At 40.7% G+C, this 13,360-nt stretch overlaps 1 protein-coding gene across 4 annotated transcripts in view; it reads right to left on the reverse strand.

Annotated features, from left to right (window-relative positions):
* EHMT1 (euchromatic histone lysine methyltransferase 1) overlaps window positions 1-13,360 on the reverse strand; it is an 834,115-nt gene that overhangs the window by 704,409 nt on the left and 116,346 nt on the right. The window contains exon 1 of one of the 4 annotated variants that reach the window (XM_086921128.1): window positions 1,847-1,952. The exons of 2 other annotated variants lie outside the window; for them this stretch is intronic. The gene's annotated coding sequence lies outside the window, so the exon portion shown is untranslated. Of the gene's footprint in view, window positions 1-1,846; window positions 1,953-13,360 lie in introns of those variants that run through there. One more of the 4 variants, XM_086921130.1, reaches the window with a different exon arrangement.

Consider the following 13,360-nt stretch of genomic DNA (forward strand, 5'->3'; position numbering starts at 1 on the left):
ACGTCTATTCTAGAAACTCAGTTCTTCCAGATTCAGAAAAGTGACAATGATCTTAAAACCCATACATATTCAGCTTTTTTTTCTTTCCATTGAGGAAAACCTTCGACAAAGGCGAAAGACGTGTTCCACTTTCCTTCCCTAACTGGCAAACTATATTTATAGCTAATTTTTTTTGAGTCGCTTTGTCTCTGACATTTTCTGCTTTGTAGAGTCAAGTCTCTACTATGTCAAGTACCTAGAAGCTATTTAGAAGCAACATCACAAACTAAATGCAACAGTATGGTTAAGACACTTTAAGTGGTGTACTAGAGTAATATACATAGCTGCTGCAGGCTGGACTACTAGCAATGGAAAGATCTCTTGACCAGCTCAGCTATAAGTCTTGGACTGCCTTTGACATCAATCAAAAATTAACATTTTTACAAACTACTAAATCACTGAGACACTTACATGCTAATATTAGTGGAATACATGTGCCAACAAGCAAAACAGGGCACTCCTCTTCATACTTGTGTAAAGCGCAACCCTTTCTAACACTGCACTTTATCTCTCAAGTTTAGTACAGTAGCAGACAGACCATTGAAATAAAACACCATTTTCAAAACAGAATTCATGTCTTCTTAAAGTATAAAACAAAATAACTTACTTAACAGGCCAAAAGCAAATATTTCCATCCATATCCGAGATTCTCTCAATGGTTTGTCACTTCAAGGGCGAGGAGGAGCAGTTTACCTGCTCATCAAACTAGGAAATCTGAGCTATGGAGTTGCATTTTCCAGAAAACAAACCTTCTGACGGGCCTGCATTCAGCTGTGCTGAGGTCAGCCTTGGACCATTCTCAATACCCAAAAGAGCTGACGAAACACCATTCAAACAAATACAAAATTACAAAAGGAAGACATTGAGAGAAAAAGGGCGTCAGAATAAAGTACGGGACGCACAAAGGTCAGTTTATTATTTTAGACAGTAACTGGGGAAACGAGCGAGGATCAGAAGAACACTAAGCAAAATCCAAATGCTGCGCAAATCGGACAGAGATTGCAAGTGGAGGGAATGGTGCCTTATGGCCAGCCAGACCAGGGCCTCTTGCCACTTTTCATAATGATTAGGTACAAAACTCACATAGCCACCGCTGGAAGACCACGATTGACTGCAGCAGTGTCAGAATCTTAAAAGTGAATCCATAGGTTGGCGGTCACGTGCAGAAAATAATGACCAGTACTTTGGTTCAGACAGACATGCTAACTTCAAACAAAAACGACATAAGTATTTTGATGAAAAAAGATCTGACTTTAAGCCAATTCATAGAGTTTCAGGATCAGTCAACTCAACTCGGCACACAAAATGCTTTACAATAATGCATTCCTGGTATTTACTGATCTGCATGTATTTCAAGACACTCAAATAGCAAGGTTAGACTCAGGCCGGTTTCTTTAGACACAAAACGAGATTTAGTAAGAGATTATGGAATAGAAAATAGAAAATTCATACCACTGGTAAAGTACACTACGACCATTTAATGCAAATGAAGCGTATGCACAAAAAACACAATTCTACGCTATCACTAAATAATCATAGGGCATACATATACTCTAGCAGGAAGCAGCAAGGAGATTACATCATAAAAATCGTGTTGCAGCTTAATCAAAAGTACAAAGGCTCTAGGTACACCAGCCAAGTAAGCAACAGGAAGAGAGAAAGTGAAGCAACTGGAACCTGGTTCAGTGTGTGTGCTGGGCCTCTTCAATTCAGGCTCACATTTCAACCAAACAACCCTTCCCAAATCCTGTAAGCAGTGAAGAAACGGAAGCACAAGTCCTTCAACGACATGCATCCAGGGTCCTACCTCATTCAGAGGCCTGTTCAGTCGTGCAGCCCTTGAGATTTTCACCACGGGTTTCTGAGGCCTACAGCACTGGTGTGTTCATGAGTCCCAGCCCACAGTGGCAGCTGAGGAGCATGCTCAGTAGAACAGTCTCTCTCCCAGCACCAAGCTTCGAGAGCTGTACTGCCCTCTCTGGTAAGCCGAGGAGGAAATAAGTGGAAGGCAAGCTGCTGAAGAGCAACTCTTCCAATGGCATAAGAGTCGACAAGCGATCGTTTTTCAAAACGTTTGTCACCTAGAAACCATTTCTGATCCAATTTATGCCTCGGGCAAGATGAAACAGTTTAAGCATTCTGACCATTTAAGGTAGGTACAATGCTGGGCCGCTTTCACTGAACCACAGCTCAGTTGAAATCACTCCAATAATATCATTTTATTCAAATTCAAATAATTCACTGTGCAACCGAGAAACACACAATTTTAATTTCCGCTTGAAATAAATAAAAAAAAATGATGGGAGCATTTCCAAACCAGGAACACTGCTGCTCAGCTCAATCTTAAAATTACCGTTGTTTTCTTCAATGTTTTTTTTTACCTGCTTGAGGTTCCATCCATATTCTGAATATATACGAATATATACAATTTAATTTTTTTCCATATAAAAACACAATGTTTACATAGATAGAAAGCAAGATCGTTAAATAATGGTCACAAACTGCACAAGGCACACGCTCGCAATGCTTTATTTTTAATCAATTCTCAATAATCCTTACAACAACATAAGCATAAGAAAGAATACCAGTGTGCTTCTCCTCTCCAAAACTACAAATACCACAATGCATAGAGGGCAAAAATCTTCAAAAAAATATTCTCATATTTGAACTTTTACTGGAAACCTATTGTTAATGGTCAATGGGAAATCGACCATTAACTATTTCAGTTTCTCAATTAAAACAAATTTGTGGACATGCGAGAGTGGAAGTTTCTAAACCTACTGCTGTTGAATGTCTTCATATTTAGAACCAGCTTGTTGTGTACTAAGCCCATTTAGGGGAAATAATATTGCCACAGGACAACGAAAGAAATTGCAGATTCCTATCGCTTAAACGTGTTAGTACAGGTCATCAAGTAATTACATGGGAACAGAAACAGGAGGTGAACCACTAAAATGTCAAAAAAGCACAGCCCTTCATTTAAGTATTCAACAGATTTCGATGGCTCCAAAATCTGCATGCTCTCCAGCATGGCAGGAGAGGACACAGCCAACTGCAAAGTAGACCAATGTCTGTTGGAGGTACTGAAGATCTACTACGGTTCATCAATCTGCAGCATTAGTTTTAAAACATTTCTGAAATTAAATGTTTTCAGTGGCCCTTGATTTTTCTAATGACGATATTTACAGTTGTGGTCAGTAATTTTCTTTTCCCATGTTTAAAGGTTTTCTAAAAAAAATTTAAAAACCTTATTGTAAAACGACCCTCCATTATTTTAATTGGTTCTTCAAATGTTTACGGCTGGCATCATGCCTAGAACTCTCTTTAGAAACTTAGCTCAACTTACGTCCAAAACTCATTTTTTTTAAACCCAACTTTGCCAATATGGTAGGATTTTGTGGGGGGGGGGGAGGAGGGTGTTGTGTCTCTTCGCCTCTTCTGGACAATAGAATGTACTAATTAATGAGGACATCAATTACTCATAGTCCATAGAGCCTGGACGTTGACCTAATAAGTAACATGGAACCAAGTTTCAGAACCGGACACTAGTTCTAAAAGATGTTCAATTCGGAGCAGTGGATGTTCGGTACCATGAAGATGGCATGATGCATATGCAGTAATGCTCACTCCCCCTAAATCAAACGCAAACTGATTTTATACATGGGTGGATCTAAAATGGGGTGGCATGGGGGCAAGAGACAATGGGTTGGAATGCTACTCTGAGCGATTCCGAGTAATTGGACATATTGCACTCATTCCTCCCATTACCTTTTGAGACACTCCCACCTCCTCGTCAGTCCTCACTGTTAAAATGTATAGGTATGGAGGTTTGGCTGACGGATAGGCGGGTTGAATTTGGAATTGGAGTGAGGTAAAATACACCATCAATGTAATTTTATCCTAGATCAAAGTCCCGTGTTACTCCAATTCCCAACAAGAACGTAGATAGCACAAAGAAGGGATTATTGTGGGAAGAGGTAACAGCAACATTGAGAAGCTAGTGTGTTATGTAAAAATGTTCACTATGATCTCTTGGGCAATTTATGCATCGCAGCTGGAAGAACCAACAGCTTAGTTTTTGCAAAATGTTTGCGCTGTGGACCATGTAGCTGCCCTTCATTACTCTTTACGGATGCTGTCTTTGCTCTACAGAAGAAATTAAAAAGATGATGGGCAGGATATTTCAATTTATTTCAGACATTGGCAATTACTTGGCCACATCCCAGTTCATCGCTTTCTTGCCCAGAAGGTCACCTCAGATTTGACTCAGCCACATGCTCCAATAGGAACAGTCCAGTTGGAACTGGAAAACCAGGTCTTCTCTGAACCAGAACCACAAGCAACCCAAGACCGTTTTCACCCCAGCTGAAGCTCTTCAGTCAGGTGCAGATTATGTCCGGTGGCAAAGTGAGCCCAGGACCCACATCTCAGCAAACCTGTTACACGGCAATAAACAAAAAAGTGATGGGTGGGACACTTGAATGAATATTAGCCACTTGGAATGACCTAGGCCACATCCAGGTTCATAATTTCTTTTTGCTTGCAATGTCACCCCAGATCAGACTCACCCATAAGCAAATCAGCCTTGATCCTGCTCCAATATGAATAGTCTAGACCTAACTAACAAGCAAGGTCCTCTCTGAAGCAGAACACAAAAACCAGAGACTGGTTTCATCCTAATTGAGGCTCTTCAGTCGGGTACACCTTGGTTTCAGTGGCAAAGTGAGCACAGGACCCACATCTGGGCATACCTGTTGCACATAGGGAATCACAATTAAGTAAACAATAAAGTGATTTTCTACTGTAATGTGCTTAAACATTTGCTGGAAAAGTTTTTCCCTACAGGGCAAAAATAAATAGGAGATGCAGGAGATGATCCATATAGAAATTGCAGTTTTGGAAGTGGGCTTGTCAAGTCTCCATAAGTGGTAAGGGACTCTTCATTAAAATGAAAATTAATTGTTCTGTCCAGATAAAATCTCGTAGCATGCTTACTGTAACATTTTCTCGAACACAACCAACGCTTTGAGGAGAGAAAATGCACCAAAAAACCTTGATGAGACTTGGTCAATACCTTTGGGCAGAAGGCGTGTGTTTCCTTAGCACCACTTGCTCCAGTGGATGATAGAGTACGTTTCAGAACTCTTTTAAACAGATCTGTAAAGCCCCCAGTAAATCGGATGCTCTAGAACGGGTTCAGAGTATTATGGGCAAGTCACTGAAAAATCCCAAACAGTAAAGTATTTCTAACAGAAGAGTCGAGTTATTTGCAGGCTGTGCTTTTGAGAATGTAATGAGAAAACAGCAGTCCAATTGGTGTAAGAGATGCCCCTTCTGTAGCCACAGATTGTCCACCCAACCCACTAGGCGTTGGAGCCCTTTACAAGAGAACAGTTACATATATTCAGTGAAGCAGTGTACATAAGTTAAAGGGTTTTCAATGTGGCAATGATGTTTCAGGTGAATACTCTACCTGTAGATTCCTCACCTGTAGAACTACCCCCAGGCATAAGAATAGATCTAGAAAACTTCAGAGCCGTCAGTAGAGGGCTCAGTCAGTACCAAAAGTGACATCAGGCGACGTCCCAGAGTCCATAATGCGCCCACTCCAGCACATCAATGTTAATTTCCCTCCATTTTTTCCGAGCCTTGGAGTAAAAAATCGTGTCAGTTTGTGGTAGCATTATATGTAATTAAAATGGAACCTTATTAATTTGCTCTATGGGTCACCTCTCAAAACAGGGAAGTGGACGGGTCAGTGAGGAATCTGAAGGTAGATAGAGTATCCACCAGAAATATCGTTACCACAATTAAGTAACTTTTCATTTCATGGATACTTCTACCTGCAGATTTTTTTTTTTGATGCAAGACTTTATTGACAGTTTGTTAACTTACAATATTTCGCCTACAACCCTGGGGCCGGCTGCTACCAAAACTGTATATACCAAGCAAAAAGTACACAGCTATTCAGCCGACAACCAACGGTCCGGCAGCGGATCTCCCAACATTTATGGCATTTATGCGCATTTACTCTTATATTCAAAAATAATTGTAGTCCTGCTTTTGTATTTTTTAATAACACAACTTAACTTATGACTCAGTAGTTAAATGAGTGACCTCATCCATGGTCCAATTACCGCCAAACCCTGTGGCATTCTCGGTTACCCTCGCATTCATCATCACTTCTCTCCCGGATCTGGTATTATGTGAGGAAACTGGTCCCTTTCCTGGCCTTCCTCCTCCCTCCATCATCCTTAACCATCCAAAACCCCCATGCACTCAAGTGTCCTTCATCTCATCCCCGGAACTATCTACATCTTCTTCCTCTAAGGGGTCACAGAGATCGCCCCTGTAGGTGTTCCATGGCAGCCATACTTTATTCCGTTTGCGGGGATTCGCTCTCATCTGATATACTGCCCGCTCTGTAATCATAGTCGCATCCATATTTCTACACCACTGCGGCAGCGTTGGCAATTCCGCCGCCCCCCACCTCTGTGCTATATCTCTCTTGGCTGTCATTGTGCCTATTGCGACCCACAACCTACTTTGATGTGTTAAGTCATTTGGGCCCCATATGTTCAGCAGGCATAGATGTGGGTCGGGCGTTAAGGACACTCCCAGTGTCTGCGAGATGGTGCACACCACCTGCTGCCAGTACCTTACCAAAGTGGGGCATTCCCAAAGTGTGTGTAGGAACGTGCCCTCCAAGCCACACCCTTTAAGGCAGAGTGGGTGCGTTGCTCTGTGTAGTTTAAACAATGTAGTCCTGGTGTAATATATTCTATGTAAAATTTTTAGCTGTACCAGGTGGAACCTAGCTGAGATACCCGCTTCACGCGGAGATACTAGCGCCGCGTTCCAGTCCGAGTCCTCCATGTCCCCTATCTCTTCCACCCATTTTTCATGCAGCTTTACTAGGGGGTCTGGTAAATTATTCAACAGTTTACTATACGCAAGGGATGTAGCGCCCTCCTGCATAAAGTCAGTGAGTAGGCAATCTTCAAGTGGTGAGGCTTCTGGCAGAGTGGTATTCGCCGGGATAACCGCCATTAGGGCGTGCCTGATCTGTACATATCTATATGTTCCGTAGGACCTAAATTGTAGTGTAGCTGAAGGTGTGAGAACGAGATTACTCCCTCCCTTGTCCACATATCCCCTACCGTAGAAATTCCAATGTTGTCCCATTGGGTGAATCCCTTGGTGTGGCGTAAGTGTCCCAGGGCTTTTGCATCCCATAGCGGTGTCAGCTTTGTTATGACTCCCTCCCATTTCAGTCCCACTTGGGCTCTGTGCCACAATGTTACTGTGTGCCTAGTGGGTCCTATTAATTTGGATGCTGTTCCTTTGTGGTATAGTGGTGCCAACAAGCTGTGTGTGCCTAATTGGGCCCTGTCCGTAAGGTACGCCGGGTCGTCCTGTGGAGCATGCAGCCATTGATTAATAATCTTAAGCTGTGCTGCCCAATAATACAGTTGTATATTTGGCAGGGCGATTCCACCGTCGTACCAGCTTCTGTTAAGTTTGACATGTGCTATATAAGCTGGTCGATCTCCCCACAGCAGGCCTGCCAACATCCCAGTAACCTTCCGGAAATAACCCGGAGGCACTAAGGTCGGTGTGTTCTCGAGCACATAAAGGAAGCGCGGCAGAGCTATCATTTTAAATAATGCCGCTCTACCTAGCTGTGTCAGGGGAAGGGTTTTCCAGTGTTGCACATCATTCCGCAGTCTGATTAGCGGGGGTCGCAGATTACTTTCAAAAAATTCAGTAACATCCTGGGTGACATAGATCCCCAGATACTTAAAGGAGGTTGTCGCCACCGTCAAGGGGCACTCTTCAGGCAAGGTCAGTGGGGAGTTGTTGAGCCTGAATATGACCGACTTCGCCCAGTTTATAGTGTAGCCGGATGCGGTCCCATGCGAGTCACATACTTCCAACAGGTTGGGGACTCCTCCTACCTGCAGATTTTAATAAAAACCTCAAACCATACCTGCAGATTTCTCACCTGGAGGCATATAAATTGAGGATTACGATCAGGAAGCCCTGCATGGATCTAGTGAAGTGCAGCCCCTGCGTACCACTGCATTTAGGCAGAAGTGTCTTGTAAAAGTGTAGCAGGAAGCCCACATCGCTGCTTTGCATATTTGCCAGTGCCAAAGTGGTGGCTCGAATTCCTTCAGGCGGATCCTTCTGAGCGAGAGCATAGCAGATTTTAATGCAAAGGATGATCCATCAGGATAGAAACCTCAGCAAGGACAGCACTGTGCTAGTCCTATGCTTAAAAACTTTGCTGTAGAAATGGCAAAAGACTTTGTCCATTTCTATCTCTGCGTGGATAGCACTGTGCTAATACTATTCTTAAAAAACTTTGATAGAAAAGCAGATATTTGAGGTGAGCAGATCTAGAGTGTCTGTTTAGAGTGCTCTATACAGGAGCTGCTTTCCACTTAAACTTGAGAACTACCCAGGGTTCTCTGCTTCTTTTTTGCATAATTTATGCGTCACTCTATACCTGAAAGGATATATCCATCTATATATATATCCATCTATATATATATCTATATCTATATCTATATATCTATAGCTATATATATATATATATCCATCTATATATATATATATCTATCACTATATATATATCACTATCACTATATATATATCACTATCACTATATATATATCTATATCTATATCTATATCTCGATATATATATATATATATCTATCTATATCTCGATATATATCTATCTATCTATCTATCTATATATATATATATATATATATATATATATATATATATATATATATTTATCTAAATTCGCGCACATGCCAGAGGTGCGCTGGAGGCTCCGGTTCTACAAGTGGCAGAAACTGCTGGCACCTGCTTCCTAAGCATCTTGATTTACCGTTTCCCGGACCATTTTCTACCCGCTTCAAGTGTTGTGTGTGCCTCAGCCTACTGCCAGCGGCAGCTTGTTACCTAACGAGGAGTCGGATTCATTGACTGTTCGGCTCTACATTTTGGCTGCACCACGATTGAGGTTTGAACTGTTGGGGACTGGAGGGAGAGCGTGAGACTATCATTCAGCGTGCCAACCTCAATTCACTACTGCATCTTAACCTTTAACTTTGTCTGCCGTCCCCTGTAATACTCGCCAGCAGCACTGTCTTCTGGGAGTTGAAGTTTCATTTATGCCACAATGGTTGAAGTAACATGTGACTTGGGGGCGGGACTCTACTTACCTTCCAATGAGGGTGGTACTGGACATTTTTAAAGATGCAGGTGGGGCCATCACGCGTCAGCAACAGCAACCGAAGAAGGCTTACTGCCAAAATGCATTTTGCTATGCTGTCTACCATTAAAACGGCTCCTGCAAAGTTCCCCTGTGTGGCCTCTTCTCCTTCCTTATCTGCGAGGAGTGTTGCTTTTTATATATATATATATATATATATATATATATATATATATACATAGATATTACCTACTGGCGGTCGCCAGTAGGTATATATAGTTAGGATTTTTTCTCAATGGGATTTTTGAAAATTCTATGTCTAATAACTTTGGCGTTTGTGGACGGAATTGGCTGAAATTTTCAGGAAAATGGAACATTTTGTTTCTGAGCAGCCCCTGACAATTTGGGGGGGTTTCATCAAGGGGGGCCGAGAAAAAAGGGGGGTCCCAAAACGCGTTTTTCCCATGTTAATTTCCATAGGGCGGTTGGCCTCACTTTTAGCTCGAACGGCTGAATGGATTTGCACGAAACTTGGCAAAATTGTAGGGACTGTTAGCCCAATGTGCCTTTGCTAGGTCTCAATATATGTGCTCCAGTGGATTTTGAGTAATTTAGGTTAAAAAAAAGATATATATCTGGGCGGAGCCTAACCACACATCTGATCTGATTGGCTGTCAGCACTTCATCCAAGAAGTGTTGGCAGCCATCTTGGGACCAATATACATGATAGCACCTCATTAAAAAGCATTGTAGTTAATAGAGGGTTTTAGGACTTTAGTTACATTACAAATCATTTGTTGATGGTACCATACTCGTTTTAGGAATTGTGGTGGGTTCTAAGGTGATTTTACCATGTGAAAAAACCTTCTGCTGTGATATCATGAATATTGTTTGAAAGAAAACTAATATCTCATGATTTTCCCACAGTGGTTTGGAAGGGGATCTATAAGCTAAACTGAAAGCATATTTTCTGTAAATTCACATTATCTTTCTCAGTCATGTGAAAATGAAGTCTGACATTCTTAGTAAAACATGTACATCCAACAAGGACAGAGACTGTCAGTTGATTCCTTTGTGTTCTACTGCAGCCTCCTAGAGTGTTCTAAAGAACAACTAGAGCGCTAACAGTCCTACTTATTACAAAGGTATGGCACACCTGAAGCCATCTTGATTGGAATAAAGTGGTAACTCTTAAAACATTTAATTTAAAAAGAAACAACATGAGGGGGTATATTTTGCCATAGAAAGTATGATTAGTGCTGCAGAATGAAAAATTAGGGCACATTTTGAGTGACTTCTCAAATCCTTTTCTATTTCATTAAAACATTCTAACATGCAGTCTCCCAAAATGGCCACCAGAGACAAAAGAGCCCAAATGTAGCCCAAATATCACCCAGATGTAGCCCAAGTATAGCCCAATGACAGAATGTCCCAGAGTGTTCTAAAGAACAACTAGAGCGCTAACAGTCCTACTTATTACAAAGGTATGGCACACCTGAAGCCATCTTGATTGGAATAAAGTGGTAACTCTTAAAACATTTAATTTAAAAAGAAACAACATGAGGGGGTATATTTTGCCATAGAAAGTATGATTAGTGCTGCAGAATGAAAAATTAGGGCACATTTTGAGTGACTTCTCAAATCCTTTTCTATTTCATTAAAACATTCTGACATGCAGTCTCCCAAAATGGCCACCAGAGACAAAAGAGCCCAAATGTAGCCCAAATATCACCCAGATGTAGCCCAAGTATAGCCCAATGACAGAATGTCCCAGAGTGTTCTAAAGAACAACTAGAGCGCTAACAGTCCTACTTATTACAAAGGTATAGCACACCTGGAGCCATCGTGATGGGAATAAAGTGGTAACTCTTAAAACATTTAATTTAAAAAGGAACAAAATGAGGGGGTATATTATGCAATAGAAGGTATTATTAGTGCTGCAGAAAGAAAAATTAGGGCACATTTTGAGTGACTTTTCAAATCCTCTTCTATTTCATTAAAAAATTCTGACATGCAGTCTCCCAAAATGGCCACCAGAGACAAAAGAGCCCAAATGTAGCCCAAATATCACCCAGATGTAGCCCAAGTATAGCCCAATGACAGAATGTCCCAGAGTGTTCTAAAGAACAACTAGAGCGCTAACAGTCCTACTTATTACAAAGGTATGGCACACCTGAAGCCATCTTGATTGGAATAAAGTGGTAACTCTTAAAACATTTAATTTAAAAAGGAACAAAATGAGGGGGTATATTTTGCCATATGAAGTATGATTAGTGCTGCAGAAAGAAAAATTAGGGCACATTTTGAGTGACTTCTCAAACCCTCTTCAATTTCATTAAAAAATTCTGACATACAGTCTCCCAAGATGGCCACCAGAGACAAAAGAGCCTAAATGTAGCCCAAATATCACCCAGATGTACCCCAAGTATAGCCCAATGACAGAATGTCCCAGAGTGTTCTAAAGAACAACTAGAGCGCTAACAGTCTTACTTATGACAAAAGTATGGCACACCAGAAGCCATCTTGATTGGAATGAAGTGGTAAGTCTGAAAACACTCAATTTAAAAAGGAACAACATGAGGGGGTTAATTTTGCCATAGAAAGTATGATTAGTGCTTCAGAAAGAAAAATTAGGGATCATTTTGAGTGACTTCTCAAATCCTCTTCTATTTCATTAAAAAAATTCTGACATGCAGACTGAAACATGCACTTTGAATACCAGCAGCAGACGTCCCTGGTGAGCAGTAGCTTTACTACAGTGATCAAATGTGCAACTAGAGTGCTAACATTCAGAATTTATGGCAAATGTGTGACACATCTGAATGCCTTCTTGATGGAACCAAAGTAAACAAGCATTGAAAATGCAATAGATCTCGCCCTCGTTTAAGTTAAAGCCATTCTGTTTGTAATGAGGTGGCTTTTTAGCTTTGCTTTTATTAGTGTTTTTTCAACTTTCATGTAAATAACATGCATCTGTATGCATATAAGTATATGTATGCATGCATTTATGTTTGTATTTATATAGATATACAGATATATGTTTATATATGTATGTATATATATATATTCACTGAAAAAACCATAGGCTATAGACCATATATAGTTAGGAATTAGCATTTACAAAACCTTGAAAATTCACTGAAAAAACCATAGGTTATAGACCATATATAGTTAGGAATTCGTATTTACAAAACCTTATTTTACTCACACAAAACCATTGAAATTCCATATATAGTTAGTTGCACTAACTATATATCGCGCACCCGCAATCCACTGCTGATGATGTCACATATTACATCATTCATGACATGGTCAGTGACATCACTGATGACATCTCAAATGACATCACTGATGACATCACTGATGACAACATCCAGTGACTGTATGTTTCTGTAAAGTTAAAATATGTCTTACATATTGAAGAATGAGTGGATGTATAAGTGTCTGGATGAAGGATTTAGTAGGTGCATGACTGACTGTATGAGTGAGTGATTAAATGTGTCTCACTGAGTGCATGGGTTAGTGACTAAACTGTCTTAATTTGTGCATCATTATGTCTGTTGTTCTGTAAACTGTTGCATGTGTTGATAAGTAGCTATATGAGTAACTATATGGGTTATTGATTGGTTGCCCAAGTATTTGTATGGGAGACTGAGTGTGTGTGTGGGTGGCTGGGAGGTGTATGACTCTGTGCATAGATGTGTGAGCAGTTGATTCACTAGATGTATGGTTTCAAAAGTGCATGTGGAAACAGCTGTATGGGCGGTTGACTGTGAGCATGAGTGTATTGGTGAGTGAATGGATATCTCAGTGCTAGATGTCAAAGTAAGTACATATGTAAAACACAGTACATGTGAGAGTTGACATATATAAATACTGTGCATAAGAGCCAGTGAATGTGTGAGTGGCTGTATGGATCATTGTGAACTTGTATCAGGGATTGTATAAGAGAGTAAATATGTGTTAGTATATGTTTGAATAAGTAAAGTTTGTATAACTGTATAGTTGAGGAAATGGAGGTGTGATTGATTCTTTGCATGACTGACTAGGTGTGTGAGTAACTCCATGGATGAGTGACATTCTGTGAGTG

Source organism: Lissotriton vulgaris, chromosome 5 (genome assembly GCF_964263255.1).
Source record: "Lissotriton vulgaris chromosome 5, aLisVul1.2, whole genome shotgun sequence".
In the NCBI taxonomy this organism is placed as follows: domain Eukaryota; kingdom Metazoa; phylum Chordata; class Amphibia; order Caudata; family Salamandridae; genus Lissotriton; species Lissotriton vulgaris.